General features: G+C 49.8%; 1 pseudogene; it reads right to left on the reverse strand.

Moving 5' to 3' along the window:
* The window catches only part of LOC128949463 (CUB and sushi domain-containing protein 2-like), a 101,418-nt pseudogene that overhangs the window by 22,398 nt on the left and 61,176 nt on the right, over positions 1-17,844 (reverse strand).

The raw sequence follows: 17,844 nt of genomic DNA on the forward strand, positions 1-17,844 counted from the left end.
CTGCACTTGGAGAGAAAAACCCTGCACCTCTGACAAAGGGAGAGATGCAAAGCACAGCAGTGGTGTCAGAACAACTGAGAGCTGCTGGCGTGCCCCGTTGGGTTTGATTTGCAGGTGACACTGTTACCCTTGTAAACCTGGTGTTTGTGTGAGAGCTGAGGCTTGACAGCAGAATTCTTTATTTTCCCTCCTTAAAAGCCCTGACTTCAGAGCAGCTGTGGCAGAGAAGCTGCTGGGACCCCACAGCAACAGCTGAGCTGAAGGGCTTCAGATCCCAGGGAAGTGCTGGGATTAAACCAGGATTCACTTCCAGGCATCTCCCTGCATCCCAATCCCTTCCAGCAGCTCTGCTGTCTCTGCCTCAGCTGCTGACGAGAGTAATTGAGTTCTACCCCACAGCAGAGACGACACCTTCCATGATCCCAGTTTGCTCCAACAGGGATAGGGTAGGTTGGAAGGGATGGGGCAGCCACAGCTCCTCTGGGAAATCCATCCCAGCACCAACCTGCCCTCACAGGGATAGATTTGCTCCCAAAATCTGCACCAAACCATCCCATCCTGTACCCAAAGGGCACCATCTCCTTGGTTAGCCATGATTACCCACCAGCATCATCCTGAAACCCTCAGGGCTGGGATTTGCTGACCCCAAACACAAAACCAGCTCCTGGCGATGCTGCTCTGTGAAATCCATCCCAGCCACTCCCTGCCCTTCCAGGAATGGATTTCCTCCCAAAATCTGCACCAAACCATTCCATCCTGTACCCAAAGGACACCATCTCCTTGATTATCCATGGTCACCCATCAGCAACACCCTGAAACCCCCAAGGCTGGCATTTATTGAGCCCAATCACAAAACCAGTCCCTGGTGACTTCCTCCCAAAATCTGCACCAATTTCCTCCCCAATCTGCACCAAACCATCCCATCCTGTACCCAAAGTACGATCACCCACCAGCACCACCCTGAATCCCCCCAGCTTGGCATTTACTGACCCCAAACCCAACCCCAGCCCCCGGTGCCACCCTGGGGCGCCCCTGCCCTTACTTTTGCAGGTGGGCACGGGCTGCCCGATGCTCCAGGTGCCGTTGGCCTGGCAGCGGATGACCCTCTGGCCCGTGTAGTAGTAGCCAGGGTCGCAGATGAGCATCAGCTGGGCGTTGTAGTGGTACTGCACCTCGTAGGTGAGGCGCCAGCGGCCGTGCTCCACCGCGATGCTGCCCACGTCGGGGCACGTCACAGCTGAGGGGGGAATGGAACAGGGGAAATGGGACATGGGAAATGGCACGTGGGAAATGGGCCATGGGAAATGGCACAAGGGAAATGGGACATGGGAAATGGAACGCGGGAAATGGCACGTGGGAAATGGCACACGGGAAATGGAACACAGGAAATGGCACGTGGGAAATGGCACGCGGTAAATGGCACATGGGAAATGGCACAAGGGAAATGGCACAGGGAAAAGGGCACGCGGGAAATGGTGCAGGGAAAATGGCACAAAGGAAATGGCACAAAGGAAATGGCACAAGGGAAATGGCATACAGGAAATGGCACAGGGAAAATGGCACGTGGAAAATGGCACGCGGGAAATGGCACAAAGGAAATGGCACACGGGAAATGGAACACAGGAAATGGCACGTGGGAAATGGCACACAGAAGTGGCACAGGGGAAATGGTGCATGGGAAATGGCACGCGGTAAATGGCACATGGGAAATGGCACAAGGGAAATGGCACAGGGAAAATGGCACAGGGAAAATGGCACGTGGAAAATGGCACGCGGGAAATGGCACAAAGGAAATGGCACAAGGGAAATGGCACAGGGAAAATGGCACAGGGAAAATGGCACACAGGAAATGGCACAGGGGAAATGGCACGCGGGAAATGGCACAGGGAAAGTGGCACACAGAGATGGTTCAGTGAGGTTTTAACCCCGCCAAAAAAGTCCCAGTGTGGTGGGTTTTTAATGAGGGGTGTGTCATGGGCATGGTTTATGAAAAATCTTTTTGCCAGGATTTTTTCTCCTGAGAAGCTGAGAGGTCTCAGAAATGAAATGTAAACAATGGTTATCTGCTGCTGTGGAATGCAACAGGTGATTGGTGATTGGTCTCATGTGGTTGTTTTTAATTAATGGCCAATCACAGCCCAGCTGTCTTGGACTCTCTGGCCAGTCACAAGATTTTATTATCATTCCTCTCCCTTCCTTTTCCAGCCTTCTGATGAAATCCTTTCTTCTATTCTTTTAGTATATTATTTTCTTTTAATATAATATATATCATAAAATAATAAATCAGCCTTCTGAAACCTGGAGTCAAGATTCTCATCTCTTCCTTCGTCCTGGGACCCCTGTGAACACCACCACAAGGGATGTATCCCCTGGTGAGGCTGTTGTTGAGAATTAAAAGGAAAATTTTGTGGATAATGTTGTAAGTGGTGATGTTGCCTGAAACCCAAAGAGAAAAATGCCTTGCAATGGGGTTAAAATCATAAAATGGGAATCAAGGACACCTCATTGTCTCAGGCCTTGAGAAATGGAAACACAAGTGGGTTTGGGGGAGCAAACTTGGGGTAAATCACGGAATCACAGAATTTCTAGGTTGGAAGAGACCTTTAAGATCATCGAGTCCAACCCATGTTCTAACACCTCAACTAGATCATGGCACCAAGTGCCACATCCAGTCTTTTTTTAAACACATTGAGGGATGGTGACTCCACCACCTCCCTGGCTAGATGATTCCAGTATTTGACCACTCTTTCTGTGAAAATGACTTTGTTAACTGAAGTTAATTGGGAGATTGATCCATTGGCATGTTGGGGGTTAAACTTATAAAAGTGTGAAAAACTATGACCCATTGTCCATTTTGGGTGCAGCCCCTGGGGAGCTTCATCAGCCCTAAATGTACCTGAAAACCCTTCAATAAATAGAACTGCTTTATACTTTTAACTTTTGTTTGGCCTGTGTCTTAGGCAGCCCCAAAGGCCTCCCTGCTGTCTGGGCAGCCCCAGTCCCCACTCACCCAGGCACAGAGGGGGCTGGTTCCCGTTGCTCCACACTCCATCCTGCAGGCACTCGGTGCTGGGCTCGGCGCCCGGCTGCAGCTGGAATCCCTCATTGCACTGGTACACGGCCTTGGTGCCCACCGTGTACTCCTTCCCAAAGACAACCCCGTTCCTTGGGGCTCTGGGAATGCCACAGGAGAGAGCTGGGAAGAGAAAACACATCTTAAACAAAAAATAAAAATCAGGGAGCTGGTGGTTTTATCCCAAATTGCAATCCTGGATCCCGAACTTTCCTACTGGGAGTGCCCACCCTTCATAAAGGATTGTCGGGGCCTCTAGCTGCTCAGAGTGACCCCAAGATGTGTTAGAAAGTCTCTTTTCCCAGTCTGGCGCTTGAAGAAGGAGTCAGGGCTCTTCAGTTCTCATTCTCAAGGTTGTTTATTGTATCTTATCTATAAAATTCTTTCTCCTTTCCAGCCGAGGTTTGCTCAGCAAGACAGTCCAAGACACTCTGGCCACCCCCAGGGCAGTGTTGTTATCTTTTTATACTAAAACCTATGTGTACATTATTTACAATAACTTTCCAATGCCTATCACCTATGTTAGACAGCGAGCTTCTACTCTAAACCAATCTAAAAGTGCCACCATCACAGCAGAAGATGGAGGCCAAGAAGAAGAAGGAGAAAGGCTGGACACACCCAGATTCCTCCATCTTGCCCCCTGAACCCCCATTCTAAAAACCCCAAAATCTACTTTTTCACCCCGTGATAAACTCTCTATCGTTCTACTTAATTTGCATTTGCCATGCAAGGCTCAGGTTTTGTCCCATTCCTGCCCCAGCATGGAGCAGGATCCCAGAGCAGCTGGCAGGTGAATTCTGAGAGGTGTCAGCAGCTCCATCCCTGTTGGCACTGATGGTGACAGGAGTGTCACTGCAGCGAGCTCAGGGCTGGTCAATCCCTCTCCAAGGCCTGATGTCTAGACAGGCTGCCAGGCTGAATACCAATGGCTCTCCCAGGGAACAGAAAGCACCTGGAAAATCCAACTTTTTCCCTGCTGCTCTTTTCCAGCTCCCAGTCATTCCCTTCCCTCTTTGCCATCTATTCCCAAAGTCTTGCAGACGAGGATAACCCTCAGCGCTCCGAGCTGGTTCTCAACACCCAATTACCCAATTCCAATGTTGATTCTTTTTCACTGCTTTTCCAGGGACTCTCAGAACTTGATCCCAACCCATCCCTGCTCTCACTTTGGCACAGGGGGATGGCTTCCCTCCAGTGGAAGTGGCCCTGGGGGTGCTGGGTGCCAGGCTGAATACAATGGCTCTCCCAGGGAACAGAAAGCACCTGGAAAATCCAACCTTTTCCAGCTCCCAGTCATTCCTTTCCCTCTTTGCCATCTATTCCCAAACCCCTGCAGACGAGGATCACCCTCAGCGCTCCGAGCCTGCTCCCAACATTACCCAATTCCAATATTTATTTTTTTTCCCCCTGCTTTTCCAGGGACTCTCAGAACTCGATCCCAGCGTGTCCCTGCTCTCACCTTGGCACAGGGGGATGGCTTCCCTCCAGTGGAAGTGGCCCTGGGGGTGCTGGCTGCAGGTGGAGGTGCTGTGTCCCACCAGGCGGTAGCCGGCGTCGCAGCCGAAGCGCACGGAGCTGCCGGGGCGCAGCCCGGAGTGGCTCAGGATCATCCCGTGGGCTGGGGGCTGGGGGAGGCTGCAGTAGGGAGCTGGCAAGGAGGGCAGGGAAAAGAAAACCAGTCAGCAGCAGGGTCATTCCCTTCCCACTCCCAGGAATTACACCGAGCTTCCCCAAAATCCCCAAAACAAAAATCGGCGATGGATAAACGCGGAGTCGAAGCAGGGATGGAGCACGGGGCTCTGATCTGAGCCTCAGCCAGCTCCAGGAATAAGGAGTCATTCCTGGTAATTGAATATTCCTTAATTCATTTGCTGAGAAAAGCCTGGACAGACTTTTCCAGTGCCTGGCCACCTCCTCATCCAGAAACCTTTCCCAATATCCATTCCCTGGCATCAATGACTCTCCACATCAGGCTTCTGGTTCTGAGGAGTGGTTGGGAAATGAGCCAAAGCTCCAAGGTTTCTCCCTGGAATTTCTCCTGACTGTGATCCCACAATCCTGATTGTTACAGATTGGTTGAGACTGAGCCAAAGCTCCAAGGTTTCTCCTGGACAGACCCTGCCTTTCCCAACCTCCCAACTTGGAACGTGCCCGGCTTTGTCCCTTCCCTGCCTTGGCAGCTCCTGCCCTGCCAGCTGGATCTCTGCAGGAATCCCACGGATCCTCCCGGCTCTGGAGCTGCTCCTGCTGCTGGCAGAGGCAGCTGGGACTCACCAGAGTAGCGGATTTTGAAGCCTTTCCTGTTGTAGGCATGGTCGGAGGACCAGCGCAGGAAAACGCTGTTCCCGCTGCTGGTGACGGTCAGAGGGGCTGAGTAATTCCCACTGAGGGACAGCAGCAGGGGGCTCTGCCCTGAGGGACCTGCCAGGAACAGGGGACAGGGAAAAGGGACAAGTCACAGTGTGGCATTCACATTTTTTTGAAAAATCCCAGGATTTTTCTCCTGGGAAGCTGAGAAGCCTCAGAGAAAAAGGAAAATAATAATTCTCTGATTTGCTTCGCCTGTGTTTTGCTCCATTGGAATGTGTTTAAAAAGGAAAACAATTCTTTTCTTATTTGCTTCTCCTGTGTTTTGCTCATCTGGAATGTGTTTGGAGATTGTTTACCCACAGGTGATTGTTTCATTGATATCTGCTGTGAGTTGTTTTCACTTTTTGGCCAATCAGAGCCAAGCTGTGTCAGGACTCTGGAAAGAGTCACGAGTTTTCATTATTATCTTTTTAGCTTGTAAGTATCCTTTCTGTATTCTTTAGTATAGCTTAGTATAGTATTCTTTAATATAATATATATATAATAAAATAATAAATCAAGCCTTCTGAAACATGGAGTCAGATCCTCATCTCTTCCCTCATCCTGGGACCCCTGTGAACACCGTCACACCCAACTCCTCCCCCTTGGAAAAATCCTTCAGATCCATCCCAAAAAATCAAATTGCAGCTGTTTCCTTATGCCAGGAATCAGTGAGGAACTTTCTGGAAGGCAAGCAGGAGTTTCCAGGTGGGAAGCTGGCCCTGGAATGCTCCTTCCCCCTTGACTGGTTGGGATCATGGAACCCCAGGAGGATTTGGGATGGAAAGGGGAGGGAATCTCTCACCATCAAAGATTTCAAACTCATCGAACTGCTTCTCGCTGAGGAAGTACTCGATGGTGAGGGAGATGTTGTAGCCTGGCTCCACCTTCACCACCCAGGAGCAGGTCTGGAAGTGGGGGTAGCTCCCCAGGAAGCTCTGGCTCAGGATCACCCCGGTGGAATCCGTCATCAGCTGGTTCATGGGGCAGTGCACTGGGGATGGAGATGGACATTCAGTGGGAATGAACATTTTTCAGAGGAAGGATGGAAGCACAAGGGGTCTGTCCTGATGAGCCAGCTCAAGGCAGAGCACGACCCCTGCACTCCTTGATCCCTGGGGCTCAAAGAATCCCCAAATCCCAAAAATCGTCACACTTAAGGAAAGGAGCAAAAAGCAGCAAAGCCAACTAACCATTCCCACTGCTTTGATCCCTGGGGCTCAAAGAATCCCCATATCCCACAAATCCCAAAAACTGTCACACTCAAAGAAAGGAGCAAAAAGCAGCCAACAAACCATTCCCAATGCCTTGATCCCTGGGGCTCAAAGAATCCCAAAATCCCACAAATCCCAACAATTTTCTCACAGGAACAAGAAGCAGCAAAGCCAACAAACCATTCCCACTGCCTTGATCCCTGGGGCTCAAAGAATCCCAAAATGGGATCCCAAACTGGACATGAGAACTCCAATTCCTGCTCAGGGAGGGTCTCACTCCCTCCTCCCAAAAATCCCACACTCCTAAAAACGGGAAAATGAATCCCAAGGATGAAAAATGTGCCAACAAACCTCCCCCAGCTCCTTCCCTGAGCAGGGAAATGTGGGATTTATGGATTTTTTACCTTCACAGGTGGGTGGGGGTCCCTCAAACTGCAGGTGGGTGCCCAGTTTGCAGGTGAGGATTTCGTTCCCAATGAGGGTGAAGCCAGGGAGGCAGCGGTACCTGACAATGTCACCTGGGAAGGGATGGAAAACAGGGATGGGAGGGGGAAATGCAATTAAAAAACTGGAATGAGGATGAGGAGGATGAGGGAAGGCTTTACCAATGTTGAACTCCTCGTTCTCTGTGATGATCTCGGCATTGGGAACCATGGTGGGAGGCTGGCAGCGGAAAAGCTGGAAAGCTGGAAAGCAAGGGAGGAGCAGAACATCATGAACACAGCCCTGATGGAAGCAGGGAAATTCCTCCCTTTCCACCAGGAAATTCTCCTTTTTTTATAAGGAAATTCCTCCCTTTCCACCAGGAAAATCCTCCCTCTCCATTAGGAAATTCCTCCCTTTCCACAATGAAATTCCTCCCTCTCCATAAGGAAATTCCTCCCCTTCCACAATGAAATTCCTCCCTTTCCATCAGGAAATTCCTCTCTCTCCATTAGGATATTCCTCCCTCTCCACCAGGAAATTCCTCCTTTTCTATAAGGAAAATCCTCCCTTTCCACAAAGAAATTGCTCTTTCCCCACAAGGAAAACCCTTCTTTTCCACCAGAAAATCCCTCCCTTTCCACCAGAAAATTCCTCCTTTTCCACAAGGAGATTCCAGGACTAAAAACTTCCTAGAAAAAAACTGGTTTGAAAGACTTAGTGGAAAAAAAAAAATTGAGCTGAAAAACTTCCTGGAAAAAAATTGGTTTGAAAAATTTTGTGGGGGAAAAAATATAAATGGGCTGAAAATCTTTCTGGAAAAAACTGGGCTGAAAAACTTCCTAGAAAAAACTGGTTGGAAAGATTTTGTGGGAAAAAAAATGGACTGAAAAACTTCCTGGAAAAAACTTGGTTTGATAAAGTTTGGGGGAAAAATGTGGGCTGAAAAACTTCCTGGAACAAAACTGGTTTGAAAAATTTCATGGAAAAAGAAACTGGGCTGAAAAACTTCCTGGAAAAAAACTTGGTTTGATAAACCTTGTGGAGAAAAACTCGTCTGAAAAACTTCCTTGGGAAACCCAGCCTGAAAAACCTCATTAAAAAAAAAAACTGGGCTGAAAAACTGTGGAAAACTCGGGATAAAAGAGTATTTTTTTTGCATATTCCCAGATCTATTCCCAATATTCCCAACATTTCCCCCCCCCAAGGGAAGCAGCAGCTCAGACCATAGAAGTAGATGGCGAAGATGCCCCCGTTGGCGCCGTCGCTGTGGAATTTCAGCAGGACCTGGTTGGAGGAGCTCTGGGCAGATTTCTTGGCTGAGTTGCCTGTGAACACCCCCAGCTGTGGGGCTGTTTGCTGGGGCCCGTCCCTGATGGCAGGAACACAAGGAAAAATTGATTTTTCCAAGGATTTAAGCCTAGGAACCCAACCTAGGCTTTCCTTCCCTTTTCCCGCATCCACATTTCACAACCCCTGCTCCAGTTAAACCCCTACAACTTCTCCTGGCTCCCAGCTGGACAATCAGAAACACAAATTTCACTTTTAACCTCAAAAACTGAGGAATTAGGACCTGTTTCCCAAAGGAATTTCACTCCCTGTTTGCCCAGCAAATAATGGATTCTGAATATCCCCTCCAGAATACCAGGGGATATTCTGAAGGTCAGACTTTGAGTGCCAAAAGCTCAAACTTTGGTCACAAACCCTTTAATCAGAGTGGCTACCTGAAGCTGATAATCTCCATTCTTAATAAATAATGGAGATTATCATTATAAATAATATTTTTATTTATTCATATTGAAAGAAAGCTCAAAAAATTTTTAATTTCTCTTCTCTTCTCCAAAACACCAGAAGCTCCCAGCTTGCAAAGGGGATCCCAGGGGTCCCATTCTCAGTTGCTGCTGCTTCAAAGCCAGGATTATTTCCCAAAATGAGTCCTTGGAGTGACCCCCTGCACCCACCAGACAGTGATGAAGTCGTTGTAGGGCTCTGTCTGCAGCAGGGTGAAGTTCAGGTGGATCCCATATCCCACGGGCACTGTCAGCAGCCAGGTGCAATCCTGGGAATTTGGGTACTGGTTGGGGAAGCCAGGAGAGTAAACCGTCCCATTCTGGGCTGTGACATTGCCCCCACAAGGCACTGCAGGGAAGCAGAGAGAAACACAAACCCAGTGAGGAAATATCCCCTTAAAACATCCTTATATCCCATTTTTATTCCTTTTTTTTTTTTTTTTTGTACAAAAGTAACAATTCTGCATACAGAAAAATCCAGATTTTGTCCTAACTTGCCTGAAATAATTCCTCTCTGCTGCAAGCACTGAAAGAGCAGCTGAGGATTCAGCTCTTTGTGTTCTCTGGGGTTCAAGGACTTACAAGAGGGCAAATATCACCTCTCTCCCTCCTTGCACAGCTCCTGCAGAGCCAGTGCTGGCATAAAGGTCAGTGCTCCTGGGAAATGGGCTGGGAAATCTTCAATAAGCAGCTCTGAACTTCTCAAAGGTTCACCTGAAACCCTTCTGGAAGCAAATCCCACAGAATTCCGGCCAGCAGCCCGAGGGGTGAAAGGCTGAAACAGCCATGAGGGGGGGGGGGGAAAGAGAATTTGGATGAGTTTGGATGCCTGGATTGTGAATCTTCAGCCTGCAGAGTCCTCTGAGCACAGCTTTCAGAAGAAAAACCACCTTGGAAGATTCCTGAGGATCTCCCACCTGGATCATTCAGGAGATACCCATGAAGGAGGCAGACAGGGACACACCCAGAGTCCTCAGAGCTGCAATACTCTTTTATCAGTGATTATTTTTATTTATCAGAGCTAGATCAATGGAAGCTGGGTGTTGTTGAGGGAATAAAGCAGCAAGGAATTATCACTCCAAGGCCCCTGGACTGTGCCATACAGAAATAACAGCTCCAGCAGGAAGGTGAGACACAGATTCTCCTCAACCGCACCCCAAGACTCAAACCCCTTGAAACACCCCAAATATTCACCAAAACACCTCATGGAGACCACATTTCCTTCCAAGAGCTCATTCCCATCCACACCTTTGCTCCCAGAGCAATCCCAGCCCATCCCAAGGAGCTGAAGTGCCATGCCCAGGTGAGCCCAGGCCGTACCTTCACACCTGGGCAGGGGGTGATCCCAGTTCCTGTTGGTGCTCAAGACTCCCCAAGACCCCCATCAGAAGCTGCCAAAACACCCCAAATATTCACCAAAATACCTCATGGATCCCTCCAAGAGCCCATTCCCAGCCATGTCTTTGCTCCCAGAGCATCCCAAGGAGCTGAAGCGCCGTGCCCAGGTGAGCCCAGGCCGTACCTTCACACCTGGGCAGGGAGTGATCCCAGTTCCTGCTGGTGCTCAAGACTCCCCAAGACTCAAACCTCCCTCAGAAGCTGCCAAAACACCCCAAATATTCACCAGAACACCTCATAGATCCCTCCAAGAGCTCATTCCCAGCCACACCTTTGCTCCCAGAGCAATCCCAGCCCATCCCAAGGAGCTGAAGTGCTGTGCCCAGGTGAGCCCAGGCCGTACCTTTACACCTGGGCAGGGAGTGATCCCAGTTCCTGTTGGTGCTCAAGACTCCCCAAGACTCAAACCTCCCTCAGAAGCTGCCAAAACACCCCAAATGTTCACCAAAACACCTCGTGGATCCCTCCAAGAGCTCATTCCCAGCCACACCTTTGCTCCCAGAGCATCCCAAGGTGCCCAGGTGAGCCCAGGCCGTACCTTCACACCTGGGCAGGGGGTGGTCCCAGTTCCTGTTGGTGCCGTGCTGGCAGGTGAGCACGGGGTGCCCGATGAGCTGGTAGCCAGGCAGGCACTCGAAGGAGATGGACTGGCCGACGTTGTAGCCAGCTCCTCTCACCACGCCGTTGGCAAAGGGCTCCGGGTCGGGGCATTCCTGCAGCTCGTAGGCTGGGGAAACACAATGGGAATTTGTGTTTGTGTTTTATTTCTCAGGGAAAAAGGGACAGGGCAAGGAGAAATGGTCTCAAGCTGTGCCAGGGGAGGGGCAGGATGGAGTTCAGGAGGAATTTCTCCATGGAAAGGGTTGGAAGGGGGTGCCCAGGGAGGTTTGGAGTCAACAACCATGGAGTTGACTCAGCAACCACAGAGTTAACTCAGCAACCATGGAGTTAACTCAACAGCCACTGAATAAACTCAATAACCACAGAATTAACTCAGCAACCATGCAGTTAACTCAACAAGCATGGAGTTAACTCAACAACCACAGAATTAACTCAACAACCACGGAGTTAACTCAGCAACCAAGGAGTTAACTCAACAACCATGGAATTAATTCAACAACCATGGAATTAACGGAATTAACTCAACAATCATGGAATTACCTCAACAACCATGGAGTTAACTCAACAACCATGGAGTTAACTCAATAACCACTGAATTAACTCAACAACCACTGAATTAAATCAACAACCACGGAGTTAACAAACACGGAGTTAACTCAACAATCACAGAATTAACTCAACTCAACAGCCACGAAATTAATTCAACTCAACAACCACAGAGTTAACTCAACAACCATGGAATGGGCTCAATAACCACAGAATTAATGGAATTAACTCAACAACCATGGAGCTAACTCAACAACCATGAAGCTAACTCAACAACCATGGAGTCAACTCAACAACCACAGAATTAACTCAACCACCACAGAGTTAACTCAAGAACCGCCACCCCCGGGGCAGGGCTGTCCCTGCTCACCCTGGTACTCCAGCTTGAAGCCGGGTTTGTTCTGGGAGTGGTCGCTGTGGAAGTACACGGTGGTCTCGTGGGAGGTGGAGAGCAGCGAGCCGGGCAGCTCGGCGCCGCTGAAGCGCCCGATGACGCTGCTGGTGTCGTAGGGCCCGTTCCGGATCTCCACAAAGTCGTGGTTGGGCTCCGTGGAGAAGTTCAGGAACTGGATGTGGGCACCTGCAGAGGGGGAAGGAGGAGTTGGGCTCTAAAATTGCAGCTGAGGTTTTGCACCGGCACCAGCTCCAACAGCAGCACTAATCCCAGCTCCAATCCCAATACCAAACCCAGCTCCAACATCAGACTAACTCCAACTCCAAGACCAGCACCAACCCCAATATCAGCACCAACCCCAGCTCCAATAGCAGAACCAACCCCAACACCAGCATCAACCCCAGCTCCAATCCCAATACCAAACCCAGCTCCAACCCCAGCTTTAAGCCAGCTCCAACAGCAGCACCAACCAAAACATCAGCATCAACCCCAGCTTCAATCTCAATACCAACCCCAGCTCCAACCCCAGCACCAACCCCAGCACTAACCTCAGCTCTAACAGCAGCACCAAATGCAAGATCAGCACCAACCATGGCTCCAATCCCAATACCAAACCCAGTTCCAATCTCAACCCAAAAGTCAGCACCAACCCCAGCTCCAATCCCAATACCAAACCCAGCTCCAACACCAGCATCAACATCATTACTAACCCCAGCTCCAACAGCAGTACCAACCCTGGTCCCAACCCCAGCTTTAAACTCAGTTCCAACCCCAACATCAGCACCAACCCCAGCTCTAACCCTGGTTTCAATCCCAACACCATTCCCAGTTCCAATCCCAGCTCCAACCCCAACCGCAACATCAGCTCCAACCCCAGCTCTAACCCTTGTTTTAATCCCAATACCAATCCCAGCTCCAACCCCATCACTGCCCACCTGCACAGCCCAGGACACCCTGGGCACTCAGCAGGACTTTAACTGCCCTGGGGACACAGGGCAAACCCTCAAACTGACACAGAGGAGCTTTGGAGTGGAGCTTAGGAAGGAATTCCTCCCTGGGAAGGTGGGGAAGTCCTGGTTTAGGGTGCCCACAGCAGCTGTGGCTGCCCCTGGATCCCTGGCAGTGCCCCAGGCTGGGGCTTGGAGCACTTTGGGATAATTTCCCTGGCAGGGAGTGGAATGAGATGATCTTGAGGTTCTTCCCAACCCAAACCAGTCAGGGATTCTCTGATTTTTCACCCCCTCTTCTGCGATGGCACCGACCCAAACCCATCTCTCTCACCAAACCCCACAGGCAGCAGGATCCTCCACGTGCAGTCCAGGTTGCTGGGGTAATTTCCCGGGAATCCTGGGCTCAGGAGCACTCCTTCCATCTCTTCTGCTGTTCCTCCACACTGGGCTGGAAGAACAACAGGGTTCATGGTCAGGATCCAGTCACAGGATCCCTGAGGGGCTTGTCTGGGTGAGGGCCATGGGAAATGAAGGAATTAAAGACTCAGCTGAGAAAAAGGAACCAGCACCAAGTTTCCAGGGCCACATCAGGAATGGATGTGCCTTTCTCCTGCCCTTAGGAGATGAAGACTGAGCCCAGGGATCCAGTTTGGGCCACCAGAAATGGAAAGCCAGATGTGAGCAGTGACAGAGGGGATGGACACCTGCTCTGCCCACAGACATTGCACCAAACCAGGCACCAGCACTTCTTGACACCTTCACCAGCTCAAAGAATGACTGTGAAGAAGCTGAGTGATGCTATTCTGACCCCAGTTACAGCCTCTCCATTCCCCTGCCAATCTCTGGGCAGTCTGTCACTGATAAACCCAGCACGGAGTGTTTGCTCGCTGCCTGCAGCCCACTGCCAGCCACGGCAGCACAAAAATATGTTTACAAAAGGCACCACATGAAATTGAAGCACTGACAGCACCTCCTCACACTTATCTGGATGACCTCCACGTGGTCCCAGCAGCAGCACCCAGCTGAATCCAGCCAGGTGTTCTCTAACTCGCTGTGACAGCCAGGCACAGGCTCTTTGTCCAATATCTCATTAGCCCAGACCTGCTCCTAACAAGGTTTCTCCCAGAAGATTTCTCTTTCTTTTCCCTCCTAATGGCTCTTTAATAGAACTGCTGCTGAATTATTTAGGTGCCCAGCAGCTGGAGGAAGCAGGCCAGCAGAAAATCAAACTGTGCTTGGAGCAGGGGCTCTGGTGGGCACAGGGCAGAGCCCCAGCACTGTCACACCCACAAAGGTGACATTCACTCCTCCAGGAGTGGCTCCAGATGTTTTTCTGCCTCTCTGCAGCAGCCTGGCCTTTCCCAAGGAGGGGAAAATACAGGCATAGCCAAAATTCTGCTGGGTTGGGAGGCTGGTGCTGATTCAAAGAACAAAACTTGTGGTTTGGCAGCTTTTGGGATCCTCCTCCATGCTGGGATCTCCCAGCTGAGCCCAAGGACTTCTGCTTCCATTCAGAGCAGCTCCAGGGGAACGGGCCCTTTAGCTCAGTCATTCTCCTGGAAATATCTCTCCATTTATTCCTGGCCTGCAGATCATCAGATAAAAGAACTGTTGGCTCTTATAATTACTTTAAAGCCAAATGATGTAAGCTGGAACAGCAGGAGCCCAAAATAACTGTTAACTAAAGCTATTAAATGCATAAATGTCTCTCTCAGAGCTGCAAAATGTGCAATATGAATATTAAACATCTACATTTGCTAAAAGCAAATGACTGAAAATAATTTTTAAAAACCTCCTGCAAGTTCCATTCACCTCCAGGCCTCTTCCACAGGGAAAATGGAATGTCCAGGCCTGAACATCTGAACAGATCTGAGGGTAAACAGTGACCTGGACAAGTGACCTGTGGACAGCAGAGTGGCCATAGCAAGTTGGGATCCTGGGAGAGACCAGACCCCGGTGAAAGGAGCAGCTTTGGTGGTATCAGACACATCCCACAGAAATAAACCACGCTTCAGATGGAAAAAAATCCTCCAGCCATAAAACCAACCTGCTTCCAGCATGAGGAAATTGGAGGGTTTCCCTTCTGAATGGGGGATAATTCTGTGTTTCACATTTTGTGCTAGAGCCACATCTGTAACATCCAAAACAAAGCACTCCAGGCAGCCCACGGGGACTTCTCAGGCACAATTTCCCTGGCAACCCAATGTTTCCTCACACTTGCAAAACCAACCTGAAATTTCTCTAAATCAGCTCTTTAGCCTTGTTTTATTTTAGGGAAGTGTTATAAATATCAGCCAGGTAGAAAGAAGTTGATTCCTTACCAATGCAGAGGGGTGGAGGGTAATTCCAGCGGCGCACCGTGCCCGGCATGCAGGAGATGTGAGAGTGGCCCTGCAGGGATGGAAAACAAAACAGGGGTTTGGGAGGTGGATGGAAAACAAAGGGGAGAGCCCCTCCGTGTCCTGGAAGGAAAAAATTCCCTGCAAGATGGATCTGATCCAGAGGGAGATGCCTGTTGCATCTGGGGTACCAGAAAAGTGATGCCTTAAAGAATGTAGGAATTAAACAACTGGATTTGGAGATTATCTTTCACACTTGGGGATTATCTTTGGAGATAATAATAGTGTAGGAGGTCATCTAAAGGCTGGTCTTTATTGGAGGAAGATATGGAAAAATGTCCATAAAATGCCCATTCCTCTAAGGGGGGAGTGAATACAGTTGTACAAATTTAGCAAATTAGCATAATTGACAAAAATAATCATAAATAGTGAGGTAATTCAACCACCTCTGAATCCTCTCCCACAGACAGGGACTAAACTTTGTGTCTCCAAGAGCTGGTTTCAATCTTGGAAGAGCCAAGGAAGAACAGGAACCTGGGACCCCCAGCTTGGAGCTCTGGAATGTGTTTTGTCTTTCTGCCTTGGGAAAAGGCAGGGAAAAATACTGGGACTGACCACAAATATAACAACAGAGGTAGAAATAGATGTGTAAAGAATATAGGGAACCCAGAAAAGCAGGAATCCTTCTGGTGATGCTCAAGGACCTGGAACAGAGTTACAGGAATAAAGGAGGGATTTATTAGAAGGTTTTTACAGGAGACACCTTGGGCAGCACAAGGCTGGAGATGGACCCAGGTTGGATCCAAGGTGGACCCTGAGTCACAAAATTTCACACTTTTATAAATTTTGGTCCACTTCCATATGGGGTTAACTGTCCAATTCCAGCTGCAGGTGATGCAGTCCCACCCTCCCAGTTTGCTCCCCTCCATTCCCTGCTGTTTGCACTTTTTGGGGCTGAAGCTGCAGAGGTGTCCTTGGTTCTGGGGCTGGAAATTGATCGTTCTCTGGGACTGAGGAGAGGAAAAGGATTGTTCTGTGTGCTTGAGGAGAGGAAAAGGATTGTTTGTGGGACTGAGCTGTGAGGAGACCTTGCTAAAACACTTTATAAGGAGTTCAGAGTCCCGCCCTGAGGCAGTGCAGGTCTGGAGAAGCAGGGAGCTGGGGCTGGGGCTGTACCTGCAGGGCGTAGCCCGGCTCGCACTGGAAGGACACCACGTCGTTCACCAGGTAGCGCTCGCCGATCTTCAGCCCATTGCCGGGAACCGCGGGCTCCGGGCAGCTGGAGAGACCCACGGCTGTGGGGAGAAGGGAGGTGGGAGCTCAGGGAGTGGGGCTGGGGCTGGGCTGGGGCCTGCAGGGATGGGAACACGCTTTGTGTTCTATCCCGCTCCTGTTTGCCATCCACCACCACAGACTCTGGGTGGGGAAATTCTGTTTATTATGGATTCTCCAGGGACAGCCCATTTCCATCTCCACATTTCCAGCTGGGAATGTCCTGCTGCAAACCCAACTAACAACCTGTGACACCTCGTGAGGAGTAATGGGCTCCCCTTCCCTTCCCTTCCCTTCCCTTCCCTTCCCTTCCCTTCCCTTCCCTTCCCTTCCCTTCCCTTCCCTTCCCTTCCCTTCCCTTCCTTTCCCCCTTTCCTTTTGTTTCTCCTTTCCTATTCCTTCTCTTTCCCTCTCATTTTCCTTTCCTTTCCTTTCCTTTCCTTTCCTTTCCTTTCCTTTCCTTTCCTTTCCTTTCCTTTCCTTTCCTTTCCTTTCCTTTCCTTTCCTTTCCTTTCCTTTCCTTTCCTTTCCTTTCCTTTCCTTTCCTTTCCTTTCCTTCTTTTCTTTCTATAACCCACATCTCTCTCCTTTTCCCACATTTTTTTCTCTCCATTTCCCACATTTTCTCCTCTCCATCCATCTCCCCTCTCCTTCCCCCATCTCCCCTCTGCACATCCCAGGGATATAAAATGAATCCTGCAGCTCCTCTCCATCATAACCTCCTGCATCCCTGCAAGGGCTCCTGCTCCCCACAGAGCCCCAGGCAGGGGGAAAATAAAAGAGAAAAGGAGCAAGGAGAGGCTGAGTCTCCTCCCAAAGCCCAGTCACGCTTCCCTCCCTGCTCCTGGATGTGCTGCTTGACCTTCAGAGAGGCAGCAGGGAAAATGGCTTTAAATAACTTCTCCTTCACATCAGTGCCTTTCACTCAGTCCCAAATTGTTCCTGGCTTTGGAGCATGCAGAGGTAAGAGCTCAGCCTGAGCGCCACAGTGAGGGAGAAACCTGAGTTTTCCTCCCCTGTTTGAGCTCATCTCTCCCAACTTCCTCCCAGAAAAAAACACAGAAAAAAAAAAAAACCAAACCCAGGGCTCAGGGCTGGGAGATTCCAATTGTACAAACAGAGCAGAAATCACATTATTTCCAGCTGCCCTGAAAATCAACACCTATTAATTTCCTCAGCCAAGGAAACAGACAGGGCTGATAATCCCCAGGCTCATGAAAAACCTGGCCGTGATTTTTGCAGGAGGGTGCTCAAAGGATTTATCGATTGGAATAGAGCTGGAGAAGAAACAGAGTCACAGCCAGAGGATTCCTGCAGCTCCCAGAGCACAGGCTGAGCACATTTTTTCCTCTCCCAATCCTGTGGTGGCTGTAATCCTGCTGGATCCAATAATGGACAGGGTTTCAGTGAGTAAAGGCAGCAAATCCTGGAAGGTTTTAGTGCTGCTTGGCTTTAAAGCAGCTCCAGCTGTGCCA

This window comes from Melozone crissalis, unplaced genomic scaffold (assembly GCF_028551555.1).
Source record: "Melozone crissalis strain CALT ecotype California unplaced genomic scaffold, PUWL_Pcris_2 ptg000236l_1, whole genome shotgun sequence".
NCBI lineage: Eukaryota > Metazoa > Chordata > Aves > Passeriformes > Passerellidae > Melozone > Melozone crissalis.